Source organism: Rhinolophus ferrumequinum, chromosome 7 (genome assembly GCF_004115265.2).
Source record: "Rhinolophus ferrumequinum isolate MPI-CBG mRhiFer1 chromosome 7, mRhiFer1_v1.p, whole genome shotgun sequence".
Lineage (NCBI taxonomy): Eukaryota > Metazoa > Chordata > Mammalia > Chiroptera > Rhinolophidae > Rhinolophus > Rhinolophus ferrumequinum.
The window spans coordinates 40,967,639-40,994,540 of NC_046290.1; the positions used below are offsets into that span (position 1 = coordinate 40,967,639).

At 36.5% G+C, this 26,902-nt stretch overlaps 1 protein-coding gene and 2 pseudogenes across 3 annotated transcripts in view; 2 read left to right on the top strand and 1 right to left on the bottom strand.

Annotated features, from left to right (window-relative positions):
- The window catches only part of RNF180 (ring finger protein 180), a 140,078-nt gene that overhangs the window by 61,037 nt on the left and 52,139 nt on the right, over window positions 1–26,902 (top strand). The window lies entirely within an intron of this gene.
- Window positions 10,347–11,317, top strand: LOC117025258 (high mobility group protein B1-like; annotated as a pseudogene).
- Window positions 19,547–20,341, bottom strand: LOC117025260 (cytochrome c-like; annotated as a pseudogene).

The window sequence follows — 26,902 nt, forward strand, 5'->3', positions numbered from 1 at the left end:
GATACAAAAAAATACAATATGCAGTACTGTAAGGAAACGTAACAACTTGATTGTTAGATGTATTTTTACAGCAGCTGCATGTATCCTGACTGAGCTATCTGAATAAAGACCTAAATAAATAAATTCAACTTAATTTATATCCTTTCTTTTAAAATTTTTATTTTTATTTTTCAATTACAGTTGATATACAATATTATATTAGATTCAGGTGTACAACACCTGTATATAGTGACCTATATAGTGATTAGATATTTAGATAACTTTTACAAAATGATCACACTGATAAATTTAATACCAGTAGTTTTTCTCTATTCCTTTCTTATTCTCTTACTCTATTCTCTTATATGTTGATGACTTTCTATAGTGTTGTGTTTGGAGTCCTTTCTCCTTATTTCTTGTATATCTCTCATGCATTTTAGGTTTGTGTTTACCATGTGCTTCACATATACCAAGCTGTGTTTATAGCAGTCTATTTTAAGCTAATGGTCATTTAAGTTCAAATGCATTCTAAAATCACTACAATTTTTACTCACCCTCCTACACTTTTGTTTTCATCATTGTTTACTGAGTGTGTATGTGTGTGTGTGTGTGTGTATCCCTTAGTTTGTTGATGTAATTACACATGATTTTCCTACTTTCGCCTTTTCACCTTTTTACTAGTTTTATAGTTGGTTGGTCCACAGCTTTTACTAAATGTTGGCCTTTGCCAGTGAGAATTTTTTTTCTTTCTTATTCATATTTTTTATCTTTTTTTTCCTACTTAAACAAGTCCCTTTAACATTCCTTGTAATGCTGGTTTAGTGGTGATAAATTTTTTTACCTTTTCCTTTTCTTGGAAACTCTCTCCTTGAATTCTAAATGATAAACTTGCTGGGTAGGGTAATCTTGGTTGTAGGTCCTTCTTTTCATCACTTTGAATATTGCATGCCACTCCCTCTGGCCTGCAAAGTTTCTGTTGAGAAATCAGCGTACAGTCTTATGGGAGCTCCCCTGTAGGTAACTAACTGCTTTTCTCTTGCTGCTTTTAAGGCTCTTTCTTTGTCTTTAACCTTTTGTATGTTAATTATGATGTGTCTTGGTGTGGACTTCTTTGAGTTCATCTTGTTTGGGACCTTCTTCACTTTTTGGACTTATATGTCCATTCCTTTTACCAGGTTGGGGAAGTTCTCCATCATTATTTCTTCAAATAGGTTTTCAATCCCTTGCTGTCTCTCTTCTTCTGGTACCCCTATATGGGAATGTTGGTTCACTTGATGTTGTCCCAGAGGCCCCTTAAACTATTCTTTTTTTCTTTTTAATTCTTTTTTGTTGTTTCAATTGGGTGTTTTCTGTTACCTTGTCTTCCAGATCAGTGATTTAATCCTCTGCTTCATCTGATTTGCTCTTGATTATTTCTAATGTATTCTTCATTTAGTTATTCTTCATTTTTGACTAGCTCTTTTTTATGGTTTCTCTCTTTTTTTTCAGGTTCTCACTGAATTCATCTGTTCTTCCTCTGAGTTCATTGAGCATCCTTATAACTGGTGTTTTGAACTCTCTATCTGATAGATCTTTTATCTCCATTTAGTTTAATTCTTTTCCTGGAATTTTGTCCTGTTGTTTCATTTGGGACATGTTTCTTTGTCTCCTCATTTTGGCTTATTCCCTGTATTTGTTTCTATGTATTAGGTAGATTTGCTAAGTCCCCCAGTCTTGGCAGAGTGACCTTATATAGTAGATGTCTTGTGGCCTGGTGGCACAGTCTCCCTATTCACCTGAGTCAGGTGCTCCAGGGTCATCCATTGTGTGGCTTGGGTGTACCCTCCTGTTTTAGTTGAGCCTTGATTGTTCTTGGCACATCAGTTGGTAGGATTGACCCTCAGGCTGACTGTCTATGAAGGGTGGCTGTTACTACAGTGAACAAGCCATTGGGGGGCCTAACCTCACTAAGCAAGAATTGTCTTAGCATGGCTCCTGTGTCAACCTAGTCCATCCTTTGGGTGTGGCATTTGTGGAGGTGGTTGGGTGGTGCTATGGTGTGGTCTGAAGCTGGCCACCAGGTAATTATTTCTAGAGTCTCTTGCCAGGGGTTTCATTGCAGGCCAAAGTCAGCCACCATTAGTACCTGACTTGGAGCTGATTGGTAAGAGCTACAAAGTGATCTGCAATTGGTTGCCACTTGTGCTGTACTTGGAGATGCTTGGGAGAGGTGCTGCAAACCGATCCCAGCTGCCACTAGTACCAGGTTTGGTACCCTTTCATGGGCAACACAGTGTGAGCTGAGGCTAGCTTCCTCTTGTGCTGAGTTTGGCCACTTAGTTAAAGCTATGTTTCAGGTAAACACTAGCCATACTTTGTGCCAGGCTTGGGGCCACCTGATGGGCGTTATGATGCAAATTGAGACTGGATTCCTCTTGTGCTGAGCTTGGAGCCTCTTAGCAAGAGAGAGGTATAGGGCATGCCGATGCCAGGTGCTCCTGTTTGGGGTTTGTGGGCCTTTGAGACATTTTTAGGAAAGTCTGGAGCACAAGCCAAGGCAGGCCACTTGTGTGGGAAAGCTGCTAAAAAAGCTGGGCAAATGAGTTGGGTGGGGCGAGTCTCAGGGAACCACCAGGTTGGGGCAACAAGTGTTAGCCAGCTTAATGGACTGTGGAGATCTTCTGCCGCTCTACCACTGCTGGTGGTTGGGCCAAGGGCTCAACAAAGAAGCAGTGGCACCTACCAGCACCCTATCCCAGGAGAGAATCTTCCCTATTCTTCCCCCTCCATCTCTCGCTTTGAAGCCAGTCAATTCAGTTCCTCCCCATATGTCTTTGACTGCCACTCCTGTGCTAGAACCCAGAGCTAGCGAGTCTCCAGTGAACAGATACCTCTCAGAAGGAATGCCCAGAACTCCAGCAACCCTTTGTCTCACTTGGGTGCAATCCCCTGTTTTTCATTGCCAGATAATATGGGGACTCCTCTTCCTGGCACTGGTCTCGCAGTCTGGGGATCCACATGTGGAGATGGGATCCCTCACTTCTCAGGAGTGACCTGCACAGCCAAGATATCGCTCCCAATTTTTAACTGCCACACCTTGTATGTGGGCCTACTCATTCTGCATCTGTGCCCCTCCTATCAATCTCCTTGTGGCTTCTTCTTTATATCTTTAGTTGTAGGACTTCTGTTCAGCTAGTCTTCAGGTGGTTCTCAATGATGGTTGTTGTATAATTTAGTTGTAATTATGATGTGGTCGTGTGAGGAGGCAAGCACGGTATTCACCTACTTGTCCATTTTGGCTGGAAGTCTGATCATATCCTTTTTGTGTATGTGGTTTAAACTATGTCTCCTGAATACCCAGGTACAAGGAATATGACTGACAGGGAATTTTCTTTTAAATATTAAATTTTTATCTTAAAAGATTGATTTCCTGTGAACTTTCCTGTGCATCTTCTATTCAAAATCTTTAAAAGAACATTGAGTTCTTATTTTATCTCCAGTTCTATGTTCAACTTTTAAAAATTGAACATTACATAGCATTAAATGTTCTCAAAATATTGTAATATGTGAATATATTAAATCTATTTCAGTCATGTTCCATTGTTGAAAACTTAGATTTTTTCCAAGTTTTGGTTATTATACACTGGCATCCTTAAATCTAAATCTTTGTTTGCTGAATATCACAGCTATCACTTTTCTTAAACTAAATTCTCAGAATTGTTCAGATCTTGGTTAAATACATATTACCAAATTGTATCCTAGAAAGACTGAGCCAGTTTATCTTCTTACCAGCAATTTGTGAATAGTCATTCTACTGAATGTTTAAAAATCCACGATAGCTATGTACAGAGTTCTGCCTTGCCTGCTGCTTGACCACTTCAGGGTATTATTGCTCTGATTTAGACTATTCCATGGGCTAGTTATCTCCAAAGGGTCTAGAGCTAATATATAGGTAGACTGAGGAGCCAAAACAGAATTTTAATGATAACATCATCTCAGGAATCAGCAAGAGACCAGTTTAATCATTAAAAAAGGAAAGGAAAAGAAAGGGAAGGGAAGGGTTGGGAAAGGAAGGAAATAAGGGAGGGAGGGAAGGAGGGAGGGAAGAAAGAGTCAACTCTTATATGGTGCTTGTTATATGGTTAAGTTCTGTTTTAAGCACTTGCCATCTGTTAGCCCACATTAATCCTTGCCTCTGCCCTTGTAATGGTTGTACTGTTATTATGCCCTCCTTATAGGTGATGGAACTAATTCACAAAGAGGTTAAGTAACTTACTCAGGATCTGAATTTGGGGGATATAACTCTAAAATCAATGTATTTGTACTCAGGAAAAATGTAATAATTTATTCACTTGCTTGTATTAAGCAAAGTAGTCTTTATTTATTTTAGGCAAAATATTAATGGAACATTTAGATAAGCAAAAAAGCCTCCCAAATTACTCATAATCTACTATTTCTATATTTGCATATGTTTAAGTAGAATAATTTTGTGCATCCTGTGCTGTGGTCTTTTTTCTTACAGTGTTCTATAAATAATTTCCCATGTCATTAACTATAGATTTATACCAACATTTTGCTGGCCACCTAGTATTTCATTTGATGAATGAAATAAAATAGATTAGTATATTTTGTGGATATACCATAATTGATTTGACTGGTCCCCTTCTTTGGTCACTTTTTTTTTGATAACAAACAAAAACACTCTGGCTGATAAAACCTATTCTGTACACACACCTTCAGTCTTGTCATTTCCTTGGGATATATTCCTAAAAGTGGCAATTGGTGTGTATGTGTTGTTTAACTCTACATCCTTGCTCCTGTTGAATTTTTACCCTGTCATTCTCCCCTCAATGATTGACAGATCTTTTCTGTGGAAATCTCCAGTTTTTAGCCAGGGAGATTGGCATCTCCTCAGTAAGAGATCTCAAAGTTCTTGATATTCAAATTAATCTCTTTTTTCCCAATCTCAAATATCAATTGTAATTTTTATGATTTTGAAGATTATAATGGTGACTGGTGCTTGTGGGGTGTTTTGTTTGTTTGATTTTGGTTTTAGAGAACTTACCATTGCTTCTCCTACCAGTTAAACATAACAACATTTTTTAAAGCAAGGATTTGTTTATTATTTTGACTCATGTAGTATAGGTCTCTCAACAGCATCTCATGTATAGGACCTGTATAGGTACTGCTACTCAAAGTTAGATTCATGGACAAGTACCATCAGCATCACCTGAGAACTTGTTGGACATATACCATCCTAGGCCCCACTCTACCTACTGAATCAGAATCTGCATTTTAATAAGTTCCCCAGGTGATTCATGTGCCCTTTAGTGTCTGAGAATCATTGCTTCAGGCTGTTTTGTTCCCAACTCTTATTTGTCATTTAGAGACAACTCGCTTTATTCCTGGTAGCAATTGCTTTTGCTGTATGTTGCATTTTCCCGTCTGCTAGTAAACACTGCCTCTTCTTTGAAAAAAGTTGCAATTTTTGTGTGTGTCTGGCTCAAAACAAGAATGGAATCTATTTTATAGTGTGATTGTCTTTTAAAATATCGTTCTGTTGTTGAGTTAGAAGCTGTTGTATTGATTGTGGCATTTTAGAGCTAGTTGAATTATTAATTTGGCTTCATTTTGCAAATAGAAACATTTTAAAATCAGAGATCTTATGAAACATGTTGCCCTCTGTCATGAAGCTGTTACCTTTCTCTTAAAGATATGCTAGTGCTAGTGAATATTTTATAATGTATCTGCCTGGACATAAATAAGTAACTATTATCCTAAAAACAAGCATTATATTCATCTGAAAATGGTTCCTTTGCAAATTCATTGTTTCAGAAAGAGCAAATGTGCATTTAAAATGAGAAACATGGTAAAACTTCTATTAATACTTGAAATTGCAGATGTTTGCTGAATATAACAAAATATATATATTTTAGGTGTTACCTTCACAAATGTTAGATGGGACTACTGAAGTTCTGCTCATCCATTAAAATATACAGGTACTCCTCAGTCTTTAAACTCAGGAACCAAGTAGATTTGAACACAATTTTAGAGATACACATTTTCTCTGTGTATCTTGCTCCTCACTATTAGAACTCAGGAGCCAAATAGATTTGAATAGCAAGTGATGCTTGTATCTTTCTTCCACATTAAGCATCTGCACAATAAATACACATAGGATTAAAATGCATAGCAGCATGTTACAACTAACTTTCCACAAAATGTTAATTTGTGGGTTTACAATATGTTAAACATGGAAGTACTCTGTAAACTATTAGGTTGGTGCAAAAGTAATTGCGGTTTTTGCAGTTATTTTTGACCTTTTAAACCGCCATTACTTTTGCACCGACCTAGTATGTCCTCTTTTTGGACCCTCAAAATACATACCATGTTTCCCTGAAAATAGCCAGACAATCAGCTCTACTGCCTCTTTTGGAGCAAAAATTAATATAAGACCCAGTCTTATTTTACTATAATATAAGACCCAGTCTTTATAACATAGTATAATATAATATAATATAATATAATATACCAGGTCTTATATTAATTTTTGCTCCAAAAGATGCGTTAGAGCTGATGGTCCAGCTAGGTCTTATTTTCGGGGAAACACGGTATCAATGACTCTGAATGAATCCTCTAGGAAATAAATCTGTTAAATCTTGCTTAATCTGGCATGTCTAGCACAACCATACGACAAGGGCCACCAGGTCATGTGCCAACATGATGAGGACATACTGTGTTTATAATAGAGACAATGAGAGCCTTAACCAGTCTGAGTCTCAGATCCCTCATTTGTAACTGGATTTTAGAGTTACAGATGCTAACGTGCATCTGAGGCGTCTGAGTCCCTGACACGTAGTAATTGGTTTTACCTTCCCAATGGAAACGTGGTGACAGGCTACTTCAGAACTTTTAACCGGTGATCATTCACTAAAAGTAGGATTTACTATAACCTCCAGTCCTGATACTCTGCCCTCTTTCTGATGGCACCCCTAATTACCTGTCCCCTCATTCACTCTGCTATAGCCACATGGTCTCCTCACTGTCTCTTGCACCCTCCAAGCACTTATGGTTCCTCCTACCTAGAAGGATCTTCCCTTAGGTATCCACATGAGTCTCCTACTCCATTCACGTCTCTAAATCAAATGTCACTTCCTTAAAAAGACCTTATTTGACCATCCTAAGTGACATGTCTACCCTACACATACATTCTCTATTTCCTTACAGTTTATTTTTCTTCAGGGTATTTAATGCAACCTATTATGTATTTATTTTTTGTTTTTCTATCCCCACTGGATTATAAGCTCCACGAGATAAAGGCCTTTTTTAGGCTGTGTTTACTGCTATGCACATAGGGATTCAATAAGAATGAATGAATGATGAGCATTTTATGAAATGCCCTCTCCCACCCTGAGCCAGTATTGACAGAGGACACCCATGGACCATTCACCCTCCTTCCTCCCACCTCAGATGCCTTGATTCATGTAAGTGCTGTGCCTTCCCAGGTCCTCTGAGGCATCAAGGAATGGAAGATGGGGAGGAGAAAGTACCAGGGGAGAATCCTGACTATTTACCACAAAGAAATTGAGCTTTAAAACTGGAACCAAATGATTTGCCCTGAAAATTGTTGTCCTAGTCTACACACAGAAAATGAAAGCTAAATAGACAAGTTAGATTCACTTGCTGTGAAACCAGTATGGTTTTGCACATCAGAGATTGGTGACTTTGAAATTATACTTGTTAGACTATAAACATTTATGAAAGTATAGACTTCCATTCTACAAGTTGTTCTTTCTTAATGCCAAAAATTTAAGGTATGTCAGTGGAGTTTATGTCTGCTGTAGAATATTTTATGAGAAAGTTATCACTGGAGCTTTCAATTTCTCTGGATTTTTCATGTCATTTATATCCCTGTTATCATTTAGCCATCAAAACTGAAGTTGTGTTCTCTGGAAATTAGTGGAATACTAACATTTCTTTTTTTTCAAAGACCGAACAAAAATCTAAAATTTTCACAAGTAACTCTTCTAGTTTTGAAGAAATAAATAACATTAAAATTTGATCCCTTAGGGGTTTAACATTTCTTACCAAATTATTATTTAGTTTGCAATTTTTCAGTATGTAAAAAAAGATCTGTAATTGGGGACTCTGATGTTTTTTATTTATTCTATAAACCTGGTAAATGCAATAGAGTCCTAGGAGTTTTATGGACAAGGAAAACTGAAGATCTGTAAGAAATTAGAGTAAAAGACGTGGGTAGTATGAGAGTAGTTTTCACTTTCATCTTTTTCCTAGAAGAGCTTTTAGTAAGTGAAGTTCCTTCATTGTAAAGCCTGCATTTACATAAAGGTATGGAAAAACCATGAATCAAAATAACACAGACACATTCTTTTTTTACAAAAATTATAATTATTAGTATTAAAACTCTACATGATTCTTGAGTCTTTACATTTACTAGTTTTTGAGTTATGATATTTAATATTATACACAAATAAGTGAAACAGGTAATTATTTGATTACTTGATTACAAAGTATTAGACTGATGGATATAGAAAAAATTAGCCAATGTTCTCAAGGAAAAAATGTAAATTCTTTGATACATATTGAATAATGTTTTTTTATTTAACTATATAAGTATAGTTGGTATACAACCTTATATTCATTATATTGGTTTCAGGTGTACAATATAGTGATTCAACATTTCTGTACCTTACAATGTGATCACTAATTCTAGTAGTCATCTGTACTAACTTACCACGATATTATTGACTATATTCCCTTCTTCTTTTGACTCATCCCACCACCCCTAGTGGAAACCATCCCTTAGGTCTCTGTTTCAATTAGTCTGTTTTTGTTTTGTTTTATTTTCAGATTCCACATATAAGTGAAACCATATGGTATTTGTCTTCCTCTGCCTAACTTATTTCACTTAGCATAATACCGTCTGTATCCATCCATGTTGTTGCAAATGGCAAGATTTTATTCTTTTTTATTGCTGTGTAATATTCCATTGTTATATACCAGGGTGCCAAAAAAATGTATACACATGACTTGTATTCATCTTTTGTTATAAGTATATATTATTACAATTTTCATACAGTTTTTTTTTTCTTTTCTTAAAATGTGTATACATTTTTTTGGCACCCTCTGTATATACCAAATCTTCTAATAATGAACCATCAGAAGGAGAAATGCAGAAAACAGTGCCATTCACAATTGCATCAAAAAGAATAAAATACCTAGGAATAAATTTAACCAAGCAGGTGAAAGACCTATACTCTGAAAACTGTAAGACATTGAGGAAAGAAATTGAAGAGAACACAAAGAGTAGAAGAATATAGCATGTTCATGGATTGGAAGGACTAACATTGTTAAAATGACCGTAATTCTCACCATTCTTCTCAGAACTAGAATAAATAAGCCTAAAATGTATATGGAACTATAAGAGACCCCAAATAACCAAAGCAATCTTGAGAAAGAAGAACAAAGTTGGAGGTATCACTCTCCCGGATCCCAAACCATGTACGCTGCAAGGTTATAATAACCAAAATAGTCTGGTACTGGCACAAAAACAGACACACAGATCAATGGAACAGAACAGAGAGGCCAGAAATAACTCTTCACTTACATGGTCAACTAATCTATGACAAAGGAGGTAAAAATATGCACTGGCGTAATCACAGTTTCTTCAACAAGTAGTGCGGGGGAAACTGGGCAGATACATGCAAAAAAAGAAAAGAAAAAAAAAGAAACCGTACCATTCTCTTTTACCATATACAAAAGTAAACTCAAAATGCGTTAAAGACACATGTAAGACCTGAAACCATAAAACTCCTAGAAGAAAACATAGGATGATTTTTTTGTTTGTTTGTTTGTTTGTTTTAAATCAGACATCACATGGATAGCTTACCTGGATGCCAGCCCAGAAGCTGGGCTTTGGACTCCGACCAGTGCTGTTGAGTCCTGGTTCTTCCTTCCAGATACTAGCTACCAAGTAACTGTCTCTGGGCTTCTGAGTCTGACTGTAAGTTGGAGATAATAGTGCCTACCTCCTAAGGTTACTGAGGAGACTAAGTGAGACAAGACATTTCAATTTCAGGAGAGTGCCTTGCACTTGGTAAACATTTGATAAATAGTAAGTACTATTAAAGTTAAAATTGTTTTTTATATTAAATTTGCCTTTACCACTAGAGGTGGAGTCTCTCATCCTGGACCTTCACATACTCTTAGTGCTTACACTAATGTTATCCTACAACGTAAAATTGAATATTTGGGTATTCCAAGCCTCAAAACTAGGCCCAAATTCTACCACCTTGCCTTTAATAAATGGAAGATATTTAAAAATCCTATTCAGTTACATAAAAGTTTGAAAAACAGAGGCTGCATCTGGCTCCCGCTCTCACAACCAGGGCAGTGCACTGGGCTCCATAGAGACAGCACCAGGGCAAGTGCCAGTCGGACGGGCACTGGGCACCTCTGTGGTTACTGAGGACAAATAATTAAACATGGGCAAAGGAGATCGTAAGAAGCTGAGAGGCGAAATGTCATCATACACATTCTTTGTGCAAACTTGCCTGGAGGAGCAAAAGAAGAAGCAGCCAGATGCTTCACCTTCTCAGAGTTTTCTAAGAAGTGCTCAGAGAGATGGAGGACGATGTCTGCTAAAGAGAAAGGAAAATTTAAAGACTTAGCAAAGGCAGACAAGGCCTGTTACGAAAGAGAAATGAAAACTTATATCCCTCCTAAAGGGGAAACAAAAAAGAAGTTCAAGGATCCCAATGCACGCAAGAGGCCTCCTTCGGCCTTTTTCTTGTTTGGTTCTGAATATCGCCCAGAGCTCAAAAGTGAGCATCCCGGCCTATTCATTGGTGACGTTGCAAAGAAGCTGGGAGAGATGTGGAATGACACTGCTACAGATGACACGCAGCCTTATGAGAAGAAGGCTGCTGAGCTGAAGGAAAAATACGAAAAGGATATTGCTATATACTGACCTAAAGGAAAGCCTGATGTAGCAAAAAAAAAGGGAGTTGTCAAGGCTGAAAAGAGCAAGAAAAAGATGGAAGAAGAGGAAGACGAAGAGGATGAGGAGCAAGAGGAAGATAAAGAAGAAGATGATAAATAAGTTGGTTCTAGCACTGTTTTTTTTTCCCTTGTCTATAAAATATTGAACTCCACTGTACAAAACTTACTCCTTTTAAAGAAAAAAATTGCAATGTTAAGACTGTGTAAGATTTGTTTTTAAACTGTACAGTGTCTTTTTTTGTCATTGCCACTAACCTTGCCTGGTACAGTACGGGGGTGGTAAATTGGCATGGAAACTTAAAGCCAGTCCTTGTTGGGACACAGCAAAAATTAGTTATATATGGGGATGGTAAGTTTTTCATCTCCATTTGTCTCTGATGCAGCTTGTATGAAATAATTGTTGTTAACTGAATACACTCTGTAATTGCAAAAAATATTGCAGCTGTTTTGTTGACATTCTGAATGCTTCTAAGTAAATACAATTTTTTTATTAGGGAAAAAAGTTTGAAAATAAGGATTATGCAGAGTAGTCACCTTTACGCTAAAACCTTTGGAGAACTAAAACTTTTCGAAGTCCATCTTTAGTTAGGTATATTCTCAGAAGTTGCTAGGTATTTAAGAAGCAATGGCAGAATGGCGATAAATAGGGCCCGATGGTGTTTCATCTAATGATTCCTTTCATCAGAGACTAACAGAACCATATCAGTGCCTTGTTTCTCGTAATACACAGCTCTTCAAACGGGAATTGTTTATTTCTTTGTTTAAATAGCAATAAAAGATTTTATGCCTTGGGGATATCATAAAATCTCTGCCATTTTGCAACATGCTTTTGTAATGTGTTATATTACAAAAAGCATTTAAGAAAATTTGAGCTGGAGGACAATGAATTTATAAATGCACTTATCAAATAAAACTAGGTTTTGTAATGACACAGTCATAAAGCAAGCCATAGTAAAAGTACAGGACAGTCTCTGAAGATTATCCATTCTTTCTCGATAATCTTTTTGTGTGGATATTGTATACCATAATGAACTTAGCTAATTATAGAGGATGGGAAGCTTCAAGCAAATTGCATAAAACGAACTGCCTAAGAAAATGTATAGAAAAATAGTGAAGAAAACTTTGATTCCCATGTTTTTCTCCAGCCATTAATATATGTCCTCTCCTAGATGCACAGGTTCCTAAGGGAAAGTAATTTGGTAAATAATACTCCTGAGCCATCTGAAATGATACCTGATATCTTGGTCTTTGGGGAAGGAGGACCTACACTGTCAGAAGTCAGCTCCATTTGTTCCTTATTACATTTTTGCCATAAATAAATCATGTTTTCCACATTTCTAAAGAAAGATCACATTGCTTTGAACTAAATTTTTAAAAACATGTATCAAACAAAATCAGCCATTGGGTGAATTATGGATCCTTATTTTTTTAATCCTTAAGCCATTTATCTAAAAAGTGAAAAAAAAATGTTTGACAATGAATAAAGCTTCAAAATTCTTGGTATATTTTATTCCTTTAGCATTTACTGAGTACTTCATGTGTGAAAAATACTCTCCTCAGGCCTACAGAAATAGGTAAAGAAAAAGACCTAGTGCTAGCTCTAGTTTTATTTGCTAAGTGCATTGGGAGCTCACAATCTAGCTGAGATGGATATAAAGGCAGTGATGACATTATAATGTTGGCAAGTGCCAGTAAAGCAGTGTGCACAGGATGATGGAGGGACAGCTAACTCTGCACAGGAAAAGTGAGGGGTCAGAAGGGATTTCCTCCTGGGAATCTTTGCATGAAATCTTGTGTGACAGCTAGTCAAGAGTTGAATAAGAGAGCACATGGCCTATTCAGGTACTAATCACAAGAACACGGTAACATTGGTAGAAGGATAAATATGGGGACATTGCTGACCGGGAATCTATAATAGATGGAAAAGTATATAGAGGCCAGAACTAAAAGGACCATTTTATGCCTTGCGAAGAAATTTCAAACAAGATTAAGAGTGACCTGGTTGTGTTTTTTAAGTCAGTGTAGTAGAAGTGTAGAGGGTGAACGGGAGAAGGGATGTAGATAAGATTTAGATGGTAGTCAGAGAAACTAGTTAGGAAGTTATTATAGAAATTCTGGTAAGAGAGGTTAAAGTGACATTGGAGATTGACAAATTTAAGAGAGACTAAGTCCCAACAGGATTTGGGAACTAATTAGATGTGATGGTAAAAGAAGAAGGATTAAGGTTTTTTGGGTCAATGAATTGAGGATGTTATTCTTTTGAATCATATATAAATGTTAAGGAGCAAGTTTGGGAGGAAAGTGAGGTAAGAAATGGGTAGACATATTGAGACTGACATGTTTGTGGGATATATAGGCAGATATATTCAACAGCTGGTTATATATAGTTATACAAGGTCTGACAATTAAGTTTGCGAACTCATCCTAGAAAAAGTGCTACATACCTCATTACTGAATATCACTATAGTCACCTTCATAGTACTCCCTTTGGGAAGCTGTGCACTGACACCAGTGCCTAGTCCACCCTTCCAAGCAATTTTGGAACTCTCTTTCTGGAATGGCCATCAGAGCTGTCATCATATTACCCTTGATGTCCTGAATGTCATCAAAATGTCTTTTCAATATTTCCTTTATCTTCAGGTAAAGAAACAAGTCATTGGGGCCAGATCAGGAGAATAAGAAGGTGTTCCAATACAGTTATTTGTTTACTGGCTAAAACCTCCCTCACAGACAGTGCCGTGTGAGCTGGTGCATCGTCGTGATGCAAGAGCCATGAATGGTTGGGAAAAAGTTCAGGTCGTCCAACTTTTTCACTCAGCCTTTTCAGCACTTCCAAATAGTAAACTTGGTTAACTGTTTGTCCAGTTGGTACAAATTCATAATGAGTAATCCTTCTGATACCAAAAAAGTTTAGCAACATCGTTGCAACAGGTTGGTGAACTTAATTGACCAACCTCACATGTGCTTCTTTGTTAAGGCATAAAATAACAGGATCTAGCAGTAAGTCTAATTGTTACTATAAAGTCATCACAGTGATGAGTGTCAGTGACACTTGGGGGTATCTGCTGTAATTGTAATGTCATATGAAAATATCTTTGATTTCTATTGGTGACAAAGTCACAGGTACTACTAATATTGCTGAGGTTTTCCTCCTACGTACATCATTGAAGACACTGTATAAATTTCAAATTGAAGTTAGAGAAAAATAGATGCGTAATTCATTTTCCCATCCTAGTTCATAGACACCCCCACACCCACACATTCTATCCATGGATCACAGTTTAAGAAACTTGGTTACAAAAACTGTTTACCATAAATTTATCTATCTCCTGTATTGGTTTTCGATGTTGATTCATTTAAGTTCACAAGTTGATGAAGCTGAAGTTCAAATTGTGTCTTTACTTTACCTAACGTTATTTTACACAGTTCTTACCTCATTTTGAGTTTTATTACACAATAGACAGAACATCTGAGTTTTTATAGTTTATAGGTTTAATTCTAACTATAATACTACTTTTTAGAGCTTAACCTATTCCAACCACATTATAAATTAGGATACAGTGAAATATTTGTATTCAAGTCTTTGCTCCTTTTTTTAGTGCACATGACATTCCACCTTTCTTCCCCCACTTTTTTTTCCTTTCCTATTATAAACTTGCAAATAGGTAGAGAGAATTTGCACAGAAGGGGCACAAACCTATCTATATATGCTCTGTTGACATTTCAACATTAACATTTCTGATACAGTCATCTCAGTGAATTTTTAACTTTTAAAATCAAACTATATCTTATACAAGAAGGGCATACCAAAGTAAGATTTTGAACTATTCAACTTCTGGGAACCATCTGATTTAATTCCCAAAGAACCAGTACATTCCAATTTCCTTCCTACCTAAGAAAAATCTATTATGTGCTGTGGCCCATTTTTCCACAATGATGACAGCCAAAAGCTTGATCCAGCTCCTTGTCCTTGGACGTTTGGACTATGACAAGAGCCTTGGGGCAGGTGTCCTGCCTTTAATCCCTCTTAACTTCTTCTAGTTATATGCAGAGCTGCCGCCTCTTCCTCAAACACTCCTCTTTATCACGGGAGCCATTCCCTGAAACCTATGCTGATTCACACACAGCATCAAAATCCTCTATCAGGAAACCACCAAACCACATTTATCTTTTATTACTTCCTCTAATGTTGCTACCATTTGTTGCATACCTACATCCAAATTGCTAATTCCCATGTTCACAGCCTTGCTCGTACCATTCTTATCTCTGGTGTGCCCTTTCTCTCTTTTCTTTAATAGTTGATATCTTTCACTTCCTTTGAAACAACCCATCCAGTGACACATTGTTAAATTAATTACGTTCTACTCTAGTCACTATTTGCACCTGCCTTTACTGTTGTTAATGCTGTCTTCATTTATATATTCTCTTCATTGAAAATTATCACACCTGTCTGCCATAATTTTTAAGAGGAAATGTGTGCCGGTTTTGTTCCCCCTAAAATGTCCCCTGTGATAGGGTGTCATTGCCAGCAGCAGCCCATGTGTGGCAGATTTGAGGTACGTCTTCACTGTTTCCCTGTGCCTCATACAGCACGGCAGTCTCTTTTTAGTATGCCTGTGTGCCCAGGTTTAAAAGGCTGAAAGCCATTTGTTTGTTCCTTTCTAAGTAGAAGTGAAAATGATTTTTAAAAAGCCTTACTGAAGGCCCTGATGTTTTCATCTGAGATCATTTGCTCTTCTACTAAGCCACTGTTCATCGAATCTGTGGGACATCAGAGAAAATCACATGTACCTTTGGCAGTTGTGATTAGTGCCAATATTTCACCTCAGACTTTATTTTCTATCTTCAAAATTTATTTTTTAAATAAAGCTGTTTTTCCAATGGAGCAAGAACGGTTTCAGCATACACGTATGTGAAGTAATGACCTACTTTTAAAACTTCAGTTTGGAACTTAGAGGTACCCATCAATTTTCAGTTATTGCAGGCATTCACTGCCTGGCTAAAACCCGTGAGCCAGGTAAACCGAGCCCACCTTAATGGCGTGCAGATAAGAGTGTCTTCCTCTCTCGCCGCGCCTTCCCAATATAGCCACAAAAACAAGCCTCTGTTAGTGTTTTGATTTTTGTTGTTCTTCTTGTTTTTTAAGGAACTACTGTATTTCACAAAAAGATATAAAAAGATGTCTTTGGAATAAATAGGTAAACCACTCTATTTGTCTTGTTTATATTTATCCCATTTTGGAGAAGAGTATTGATAACCAGCCCCGTCCAACTGAAGAGAAATTAAATGGTGGGCTTCTGTAGTACCACCAAAGAAGTATCAGTCTATATCCTTCTCTCTTCTATTGGACAGTAAATAGCTTGGCAAGGAAAAGGGAACTTTACTGAGTAAATGCACTATTCACTTCCCTGTATACCCATGTAACCAGTTAGCAAATTTCTGCAAAATAGTCCTGCCTTTCTTCCCTAGGAATTTGAGGTCAGATTCTGGATTATATGTGTGGAATGTACTCATGGCCTTAAAGGAGGCATTTATTTAATATGCTCTGTGTCAGGTTTTTTATTGGGCACTTTATGTGTATGATCTCATTTAATTTTTCCAACAAAACTATGAGGTAAGTGGTATTATTCCCATTGTGCAGAAGAGTAAACTGAGACTCAGGGAATTTAACAATAATTTGTCTAAGATTACAAAATACATTAAATGGCAGAATTGGGAATTCAATTTATGCCTTTCTGGAGCATGTATTTTTAAGGATTTAAAACATTTACTTCTGTATCTTAAGTGTAATCAAATATTTAGTTATCTTATTTTGCTTCTCTCAATTAGATTTGGAACTACTGAGGGATATAGTGTAGAAATCTTGTTTATACTAAAAATTTATCTGAAGGTAAATTCAGATGATTTTAATAAAAATAGGAAAAACATAATGTGTGACCACATATAATTGATGTATTTTTTATCATGTACCAGTGAGATACCAAGTAATAGATATTTTCAACTGACTTTTTTAAATTTAATTTTTTTCTTTGATCCCTACTAGAATTGAAACAGAAGAGACAAAACAATATTGGGCAATAAAATAATTTGAAGGAATCAGATATTTCATGTGCTTGGTCTTTAACATCTGTGCATTAATCTGAAATAAAGAGTAAATCGATGAATTAATAACTGTAGAAATTAGACAAAAAATCTACTGCTGGGTGTAAATCAAATTATTAGGTTAAGTCATTCATGAAAATAAATCACAAAATGTAAGGTGTATGAATTCGTGCCATTGGTATTTTCTGCAGTTTTAACTATACTGAGCCCTCCATTTAATGTTAAACATTTGATGTAATAAATATGTATGTTACTTTTGAATATTAATTCCAATTAATACACATCACTTTCATTTTATTTATATATGTATTTTCTTTGGTTTCTGTGACCAAAGTATAAAAAGTAATTACTTCATTGCACTGGTTACTGCTGTTAATCATTCATTTAATAAACATTTAAGTGCTTACTATGTTTAAGGCCTTGTGCTAAGGAACATAACATCATGGTGAGAAAAGACAGACACAGTTCTTTCCTTTGTGGAAGTTATAATTTAGTGGAGGAGACCCATAAATCAATGTAAAATTACATTGCGATAAATTCTAAGGTGAGATTCAGAGTACTCTGAGAATTATATAATGCTGTGTTAAGAATTACATTTTCATAACTGGATATTTTAGGGTTTGGGTGCCAGGATATTTCTTTCCTTTTCAGAAGCTGCCCAATGGGAATACATTATAAAGAAGTTTAGGAATATTAAAAGGGACTTTATGCATCACCATAGAAAAAGTACAGTGGAGGTTTAGTAATATATCTTCAAAAATTAATGACAATGCAGTATAAGATCCGATTTCATCTTCTGCTGATTTCAGCATTTAAAATACTGTGTGCACTGAAACAGGGTTTCTCAGCCTTGTCACTTGACATTTTGGACTGGATAGTTCTGGTAGGAGGGGCTGCCTATGCATGTTTCGCAGCATTCCTGACACACTAGATGCATAAGCACTGGTAACACTCGTACGACTACGTCCCCAGTCGTCCAGTCATGACAATATAAAATGTTTGCAGGTTTTGCCCAATGTCCCCTTTCGGCAAAGTCACCCCAGTTCAGAACCACTGCTTTCAGGAATATGTTGCTTCCATTATGAAGGTTAGAAAAGAATACAGGTTTGCAAAATGTTCACAGTGGGGCAATGTGTATACCATAATCTTATTTATGTAAAAAAAAAAAAATAGAAAATCATGCACACACACCAGAAACAAAATTCAAATAATATATAAAATATTAGCAATGGTTATCTTGATTATCAAGATAAAGTGTGATTTGGGGTTTTATTTCCTTTGTTTCTTTTCTTGCATTTATTACCTTTTTAATCAGAACAATAATGTACTCTATATAATATTCAGCCATTTAACAGAAGATACAAGGTCTTTTTCTGCTCGGGCTGCTGTAACAAAAATACCATAGACAGGTACATTAAGCAAACATATTTCTCACAGTTCTGGAGCCTGGGAAGTCCAAGATCAAAGCACTGGCAGATTCAGTGTCTGGTGAGAACTTCCTGATTCATAGATGGCCATCTTCTCACTGTGTCCTCACATGTTGGAAGAGACAAAGGAGCTCTCTGGGGCCTCTTTTATAGGGGCACTAATTCCATTCATGAGGGCTCTACCCTCCTGCCTTAAGCACCTCCCAAAGGCCCCACTTTCAAATACCATCATATTATGGGTAAGAATTTCAATATATAAATTTAGGGGAACAGAAACATTCAGTCCCTAATATACAATAATTTTCACAGGTAGGACAACATTTAAAATTTTAATTTAGAATATTATACACAGCATCATGCTTGAAAGGCTGAAGTACGTATCATATATGTGAACTGAATTTTTATTGAAATCAATGGAACTGGAATAAAGCACATGCCTAATACTTTCTTTGTTTATGTAACCACCAGTATAAGGATGGTTATAAAAACTTGAAGCACTATTTTGGATGACTAGATTGTTCTCCTTTCTGCCTGTTACAGTTACTTATCAAAAGAGCTTGCTTATTCCTAGAGATGAGGTTAAAACTAGGACATCACACAGTGGATACAATGGAGTGAATAAACTGTGAGTTCCCTTAGTCATGTGTTGCTGACTATCCTAAAAAGACATAATGTGTGTCTAAAGATTATTTCTATTCTCCTTAGAACTTTGTTTTATCTTTAAAAATAATAAGCTATTAGTTGGTAATCTAGAGCAGCAATTCTCAGGTGTCCTTTTTCTTTTTTTTTTTTTTTCCTTACTATGTCACAAATAAAGGAGAATTGCATACACATTCTCAGGAACGTCTCCAGTTTTACACATAACTTCCCAACTCCCCTTCTTTTTTTTTTTTTTAAATATTTTTTTTTATTTGTATTATACATAAACCAAACTAAAATGCCTTTCGTTACATAAAAGGCAACGGTTTAGATACATGGGATTTTAATTAAATTGGCATAGTTAGGACCAAAAAGATAAAGTGGGCACTGCCACCGTATCTTCAGCCCTTCCTTTTAACAGGCTAATGAACACTTGAAACAGAATTGAGTCTGGCTGTTTTATAAGACAGTGAAGGGACTTCCTCAGTATTTAACATATTAATATAACCAGTTATACAAATCTAAATATAAAACTCCATTTCAAAACTCCTATAGATTTGAAGATGGCATTTACCATCTCTGTGGAAAGTTGAACATGACACATCCCATCATAGTTTTAGAAGGGGGAAAACAGTAATAGGACTTGCTGACCCGAAATTACCATCACGTTCAAAAAGCTGATCATATCCATTTAACCACAAGCCAATCTTATTTGAATTAGGACTGCCCAAAAGAAATGTAATATCCGCCATTCATGATCTGAATTCTGGTGAGATGAGATCAATTTAAATATGGTACACATAAAAAAAAAATGTCACGAGACATTTCTGTATTGTAATAAATAAGGCAGTGGCCAACTATTATTCCTTAGTAGCCTTTTTGAGATACGCTATCAAGTCTGCCCTTTCTGCAGTCTTCTTAATGTCAGCGAAGATCATTTTTGTTCCAGGGATGTACTTCTTGGGATTCTCCAAATACTCCATCAAGGTGTCTTCTCCCCAGGTGATACCTTTGTTCTTGTTGGCATCCGTGTAAGAAAATCCAGGGGCCTGACCAGTCTTTCACCCAAACAGACCATGGAGATTTGGCCCAGTCTTGTGCTTGCCTCCCTTTTCCACAGTATGGCACTGGGCACACTTCTGCACAAAAATCTTCTTGCCCTTCTCAACATTACCCATTTTTAAATCGCTCTTTTGTTGGACACGAAACGCAGTCTCACACTCGCAAGCCTGACGTCCCGCTCTCTCCCAACTCCCCTTCTTAATCATTCCCCTTTTCCACGAATCAGGAAAGAAATTCAGAACGCAAATAGAGTTAGAGTATAGGGATAATAAAGTATTATAGATTAGAAATAAGGAACTTTCAAACTAAATTATTTGCAAACATTGTTAATTTGTTATACACATTTTATTATATTATCTCTGATATTGAGTGGTTACTATGAGTACATAACAGGCAATGTATTAGGTACAGAGCTTCAAGTCTAGTGGGGAGTGGCAAACATAAGTTAAGCTCTTGTGCACAAATATGTAAAATTCAAACTATGATAAATGCTGTAAAGGAGAAGTATATGTTGCTGTGATAGCATATAAGTGGGGAACATATTTTTAAAAGTCACGGAAGTTTTCCTGAAATAGTGTCTTTGTAGCCAAGAGTAGGAGTTAACTAGGTAAAGAGATATGAGGGCCCAACATTCCAGATAAACAAACTAACATGTGCCAAGATCTGTATCCTGAAAGAGAATAGTACATTTAAGGAAGTAAAAAGACATGCTAGAGTTCAGAGGGCAATAGCATAGCTGGTGATAGATGAAGTTGGTGAGATTACAGTGGAGCTGAAGGGACCATATAGATGTTGGTTCTTTAGCCTGAGAGCAATAGGAAGGCCCTGAAGGCTTTTTAACCATGGAGTGGCAGTTTGAAAGAATTATTTTGACAAAGTGTGGAAAAATTGTTAGATGCAAAAAAGGATGTAAGTAGTTCATTGAAGTGTAGTCCAGGTGAAGAGAGAATGGTAGTTGTAAAGATAGAAAGGTAGGAATGGATTCAAGAGAAATTCAAGGACCAGAATAAACAGGATTTACTGATAGGTTGGGAAGAAATATCAAGGAAAACACCTAGTATACTAGCTTGTGGAACTGGGTGGATTCGGCAGGTTAAAGAAAATTAGAACTGGCTTAGTTATGGAGAGAAGATTGTGAGTCCAGTTTGTGGCATGTTGAATTGAGATGCCGTTAAGACATCACAACAAAAATACCAAATAGACACTCATATAGTTTTGGAGTTCAAAAGCAAGGCTATGGCTGGAGTTATAAATCTGGAAGTCATCTGTATATAGGTATGAGCAGAAGCTCTCGGTCCACACTGCCTAGGGAAACTGTATAGATTGAGAAGAAAAACCAAGAAGGCGGTTCAGGGGTAAGCGTTGAGAAACTCTAACTTGATAGGAGGTAAAAGGAGGATGCACTTGAGCAGCAAGCATGAAGGTAAGAAAAAAATACTGTATCATAAAAATCAAGAGAAATATATAGTCACATAAATTAAAAAACATTTAAGTGTTTAAGAAGGGAATAATCAACATTGTCAAATGTCGAGTCATAACAGAGAGCCAGTGACTTAATAAAAATTAGTCAGGAAAAAAAATAGTTTCCACAGATTTGACACTGGAATTGGGAACTGCTTATCTAGAAGAGTATCATACAGTTTAATTATTAGCGAAACATATCGAGTATTATTTGAAAGAAATTTTTAGAGAAGCCTTGGTTTTAGTACTGAATTAGGTGATTTTCTAAAATTCCTTAAATCCCTATTCTATGTTTAGAAGGATTCAAGGAAATCTCTACCTGTCTCTCTAAGATAAGCTGAGAATCTTTCCTTTTTCCTGAGATATAATTAACATATATTGTACATGTTCACAGTATAAATTTGATTGAGTTTTAAATGTGTACCACACATCTCACCACCGTAACAGTGGTAGTGAACATACCCATTCCCCCCATGTGTTCTTTCTCGCCTCTTTGTTGTTGCTTCCCACGGCCCTTGCATCTCTCGGCACTCATCCGCTTGTTTTCTCTCATTATAGATTGGTTTGCATTTTCTAGAATTTTCTATAAATAGAATTGTATGGTATTGTACTTGTTTTGTGGTGGTTGTTGTGCGTCTTTCACTTAGCATAATTATAAAGAGGAAATTAACATTGGTACAATATTATTAACTAAAGTATAGAAAATTTCCCCAATTTTTCTAGTGATGTTCTTTTTCTCTTCTAGTTATTTTAGTCTCTTCCATTCTGTAACACTTTCTCCGTTTTTTCTTGTCTTTTATGGCCTTGATCCTTTTGAAGAGTACTGATCAATTATTTCGTAGACTCTATCAGCTTGGGTTTATTTGAATTATCTTGTGAATGGAATGGGCTTATATATTTTTTGACAAAAATACCACAAAAAAGCTGTGCCCTCAAGTGTATCATATCAAAGAGTTCATGTTCATATATATTATTATTGGTGATGTTTACCTTGGTTACTTGGTTAGTTGGTGTCTGGCAGGTTTCTCCACTGTGAAGTTACTGTCTTTCCTTTGCAGTTAGGAAGTAAATTGGGGGAGATACTGTACATAATCTGTTTCTCCTGAAACATTTGCTCACTGATTTTAGCATCCAGCAGAATAGAGTCTGGAAATACAGAAGTCAAATGGAAGGTACAAAGTCAACTCAAAGGAGAGAGGATCACTTTTCAACAAAAGGTGCTGAAACATTATGAAGTAAACGAACTTGATCCATACTTTGTGCCATATAAAAATATTAATTCACAGGGTAGTATAGGCCTGTATGTAAAACCTGATCCATAAAAGTTCAGGAATATAGGAGAAAGGCTTTTGTGTCCTTAGACTAGTCAAAGCATTTTTAGATAAGACACACAATAAAAGATTCCCAAAGGAAAAATAATTAAAATTGACACATTAGTCCTTATAAAATTGTTTCCCTTCAAAAGATACTGCTAAAAATGAATAGAAAGATATGCGACAGACTGGAAAAAAATATTTACAAATCATGCATTTGCATCAATGATGTGTATCTAGAACATGCAAGGAATTCTTAAAACTCAGAAAGAAAAAAAAAACCACCAAATTTTAAAAGTAGGTAAAAAATTCCAACGAAATAACTGCAGTATTGGATTTTTGACATACAAGTAGTTATAAAAGCATATTAACATAGTAACTGGATAAGCTAAGAATCTTAACGATTCATTGTTTCGTCTGTTTCCTTTAGTGATGTTTTCCAGTTTCCGGAATCTATCTTCTTTAACCTGGCTTTTTTATATTTACAGTCTCCTTTTATTTTTTCCGAATTCACCTTTTGTTTTTATTATATTATTATTATCTTCTGTTCTTGCTTTATAAACTGTAGTCCCCTTTTAAAATCTTTTAGCACACTTATTTTAAAATTTCTTACGTATTTTTCAGTTATATGTAGTTCTTCTAAAGTGAATGCTTCCATTCATCTACTTATATTTTTTTCATTAGTGGTATGTTTTCTGCCATATTTTGTAATTTCTGACTGTGAGCTTCTCTTCTGTTTCTGTGTGAATCTCAGGTGCGCTGAATTGCGGAGGAATAGGGGCCGGTTTTTTGTTTGACATTGCTGTGGTCTTAGGGCTTTCCCTAATGTGGGACTTATTTTCATGGTACTCCTTCTATTCCGGGGTTCCAAGCTTCTTGGAGTGCTAATTCAGACCTCACACCCTCAATTAGTGCAGGTTTGGAGTGTTGGTATCCTTCCTGTCCAGAGTAGCTGGCTTCTGTACCATATTCCTCAGACCAAACAGCCTTTCTAGCTTGCAGCTATACATAGAGCCTAGAGTTTTGATTCATAACCTGTGTCCTCAACACACATATGAGATTGTTGAACATTTTATGTAGCATTTTTATTGAATTAGCACTTGAGGGAGGCTTACTGCATTGGCTTGGTTCCCCATACTGACCAGAGTGGTTTTTGGCAATATAGAAAACTCGTCCAGTTGTTTCTTAAAATACGTTTTCAGTGACTGATATGGAAGCTAACATATGTTAGAAATCCAAAACTGTCAAATTTGGAATATGCATTTATGCAAATTTGAAGCCATATTCTGAGACTAGAAATGCAGATTCTTATGACACAACAATGACATTTATAAAAATTTACATTTTTTAAGAAGCAGAAATGAAATGAATTCTGTAACATACATGTCCATATATTTAAAGTAACTTCCATATGCTGTTTCTTAATCACTGGTATTTTCTGATAACCTTAATATCTAAACTTTTTGCCTGACTACTGTGGACTTTGTGTCAGACATAAGAAAAATGCAATAGAATAAGAGTTAGAGAAAGGTAGGCATACTTCAATTTTATGTGAAGAGTTTAAACGATACAATGAAAAGACAGGAGAGGGAAGAATTTGTTCTAAGAATGAATCATAGTCCACAAAGTCAGGTGTTCAGGAAATATAATTTTTATTATTTTTAACTAAAAGTTATTTGTATATAATAAGTCCATAATGGATATTGTTGAAAGAATGAATGAATGATTGAGTAAATTTAATTTATATTTCTAGCCCTCTTTCTATTGGAGGCTAGAACCTAAATCGCAATCAGTACAAAGCTTTCTCTTCTCCTTTCCTCCTAGGTGTGGGTTCTAAGTTTCTTGGGCCTTCCAATTGTCAGTCTGTTAGTAGGGGTATGGATATTTGGCCTGGCTGACGCCGACTGAGGTATCTACATGGTCACTTTACTTTCTCCCTGTATTGACTCAGTGCCAAATCAGTGTTGTCTTCTGCTGCTCCCTTACTGTGGTAAGGATGAGAGAATTCTGAGACCTTGCTTCCTCTTTACACTTTATTCTGTTGTGGGCTTTCCTGCTGTGAAAACCCAAATGATGGAATTTTCTGTCCTATTCATCATCCTCCCACAGTTTGAAGCTCAGGCGAGTATGTTTCAGAGTGCTTCCTTCGTCAGAGATCCACCAGATTCCTGCCCCCATCCCATAGAATCTTTATCTAGTATGTGTTGAAATAAGGGGAGAGGGATAGGAGGGATAGCATCTTTCAAATCTCTCATTTATGTTCAGAATCATATATAGGCTTTTGCAAGTCAAATGCCAAAAATGTAATAATTCCTTTGTTATGTACATACCGCTGTGTCACCCATTCCTTCAGGCAATAAAACATTATCTATTTCTGCCTGAATGGAGAAGGGTCATGAATAACCCGAACTGGGAACAAAAAAAAAAAAAAAACCACATTGGTTAATATAGAAATGTTTTTGTGCTTCAAAGAAACAAAAGAATATAAAGAAGAAAAGAATAAGGCAGGAAAAGATACTCAAGAGGTTTAGTAAAGAAGAGAGAAGATTAACAGACCTCTTTACTCTCTAAAGTAATGTTGATATGCTGATTTAGGAATAGCTGGACTTAGTGGAGCTGGAACTGATTGCCAGCTGTAAGGATTGTCGCTAGAGGCTGAAAATGGCTTTTGTTATAGACCCGTGTTCTCTCTTTGGTAGTCCAATGAGAATTCTCATCAGCCTGAAGGTGACTTCTTTTTAAAAACCTTCAAAAGTAATAGGGGAATGCAAATCAAAATAATGTGAACTTAAGAGATGAGATTTTAATATTTTAAAAGGAAAAAAATAGAAATTGTTCATTGTAAAATCAATATATCCTTCTCCACTCAAATGAAAATTTGCTCCTGCTGATGTGGGTTTCAAAAACACCTGAAATTCCCGGCACAACCTCTCTGGTTCAATCCATTGGCACCCCATTTCTTAATTACTGCCTCTTTCTGCCACTTAGCACTCACAGTCTTGAAAATATCCCCTCTTCACATTTTTCTTCTTTTTTAAAGGACGAGTTCATAGGTCTTTTTTGCTGGATACGTTCACTGCAGCATCTTTAGTGCCTTGCATACCCCTGCTATGGACTGGATTGTGCCCCCCCCCCCAAATTGATGTGTTGAAACTCTAACCCCAATGTGACTGTATTTGGAGATAGGGTTTTTAGGAGGTAATTGAGGTTAAAGAGGTCATATGGGTTGGGGGTTGATTCCATAGGATTGCTGGCCTTGTAAGAAAAGGGAGAGAGAGAGAGATCTGTTTTGACAGGCACAGAGGAAAGGTCATGTGATCACACAGAGAGAAGGTGGCTCTCTGCATGTCAGGAAGAGAACCCTCAGCACAACCCAACCATATTTGGCAGCCTGATCATGGATTCCCAGTCTCCAGAACTGGAAAAAGTAAATGTCTGTTCTTTTAGCTGTCCAGTCTATGGTAGTTTATTATTATATCCTGAGCAGACTAAGAAAATCTCCAAGTCCTGAAATACTGCTCGATAAATATTTGTTGATTGTGGTGGAAATCAGCAGTGCTGTATTACATTCAGTAACATAATGAAGCTTCTCAGGCTGGCAAAGTAATGGCTTTGCTGATCATACAGTCTCTGTCACAACTCCTTACTTCAGCCATGGTGGCACAAAAGCAGCCGCACACAGTACATAGACAAAGGAGTATGGCTGTGTTCCAACAAAATTGTATTTACTAACACAGGCAGCAGGCTGTAGTTGGCCTGTGGGCTCTAGATTGTGCATTCCTGATCAATAGCAACTGACCCACCTTAGCTCTCCAAGGAAAATTTTCTGTTACTTATTAGAAAAACTTGTCTAGTCAAACTTGTCTAGTGGATGAGGACAGGTGCCTCATCCACGCTCTCATGATTTTCCCATGTTAT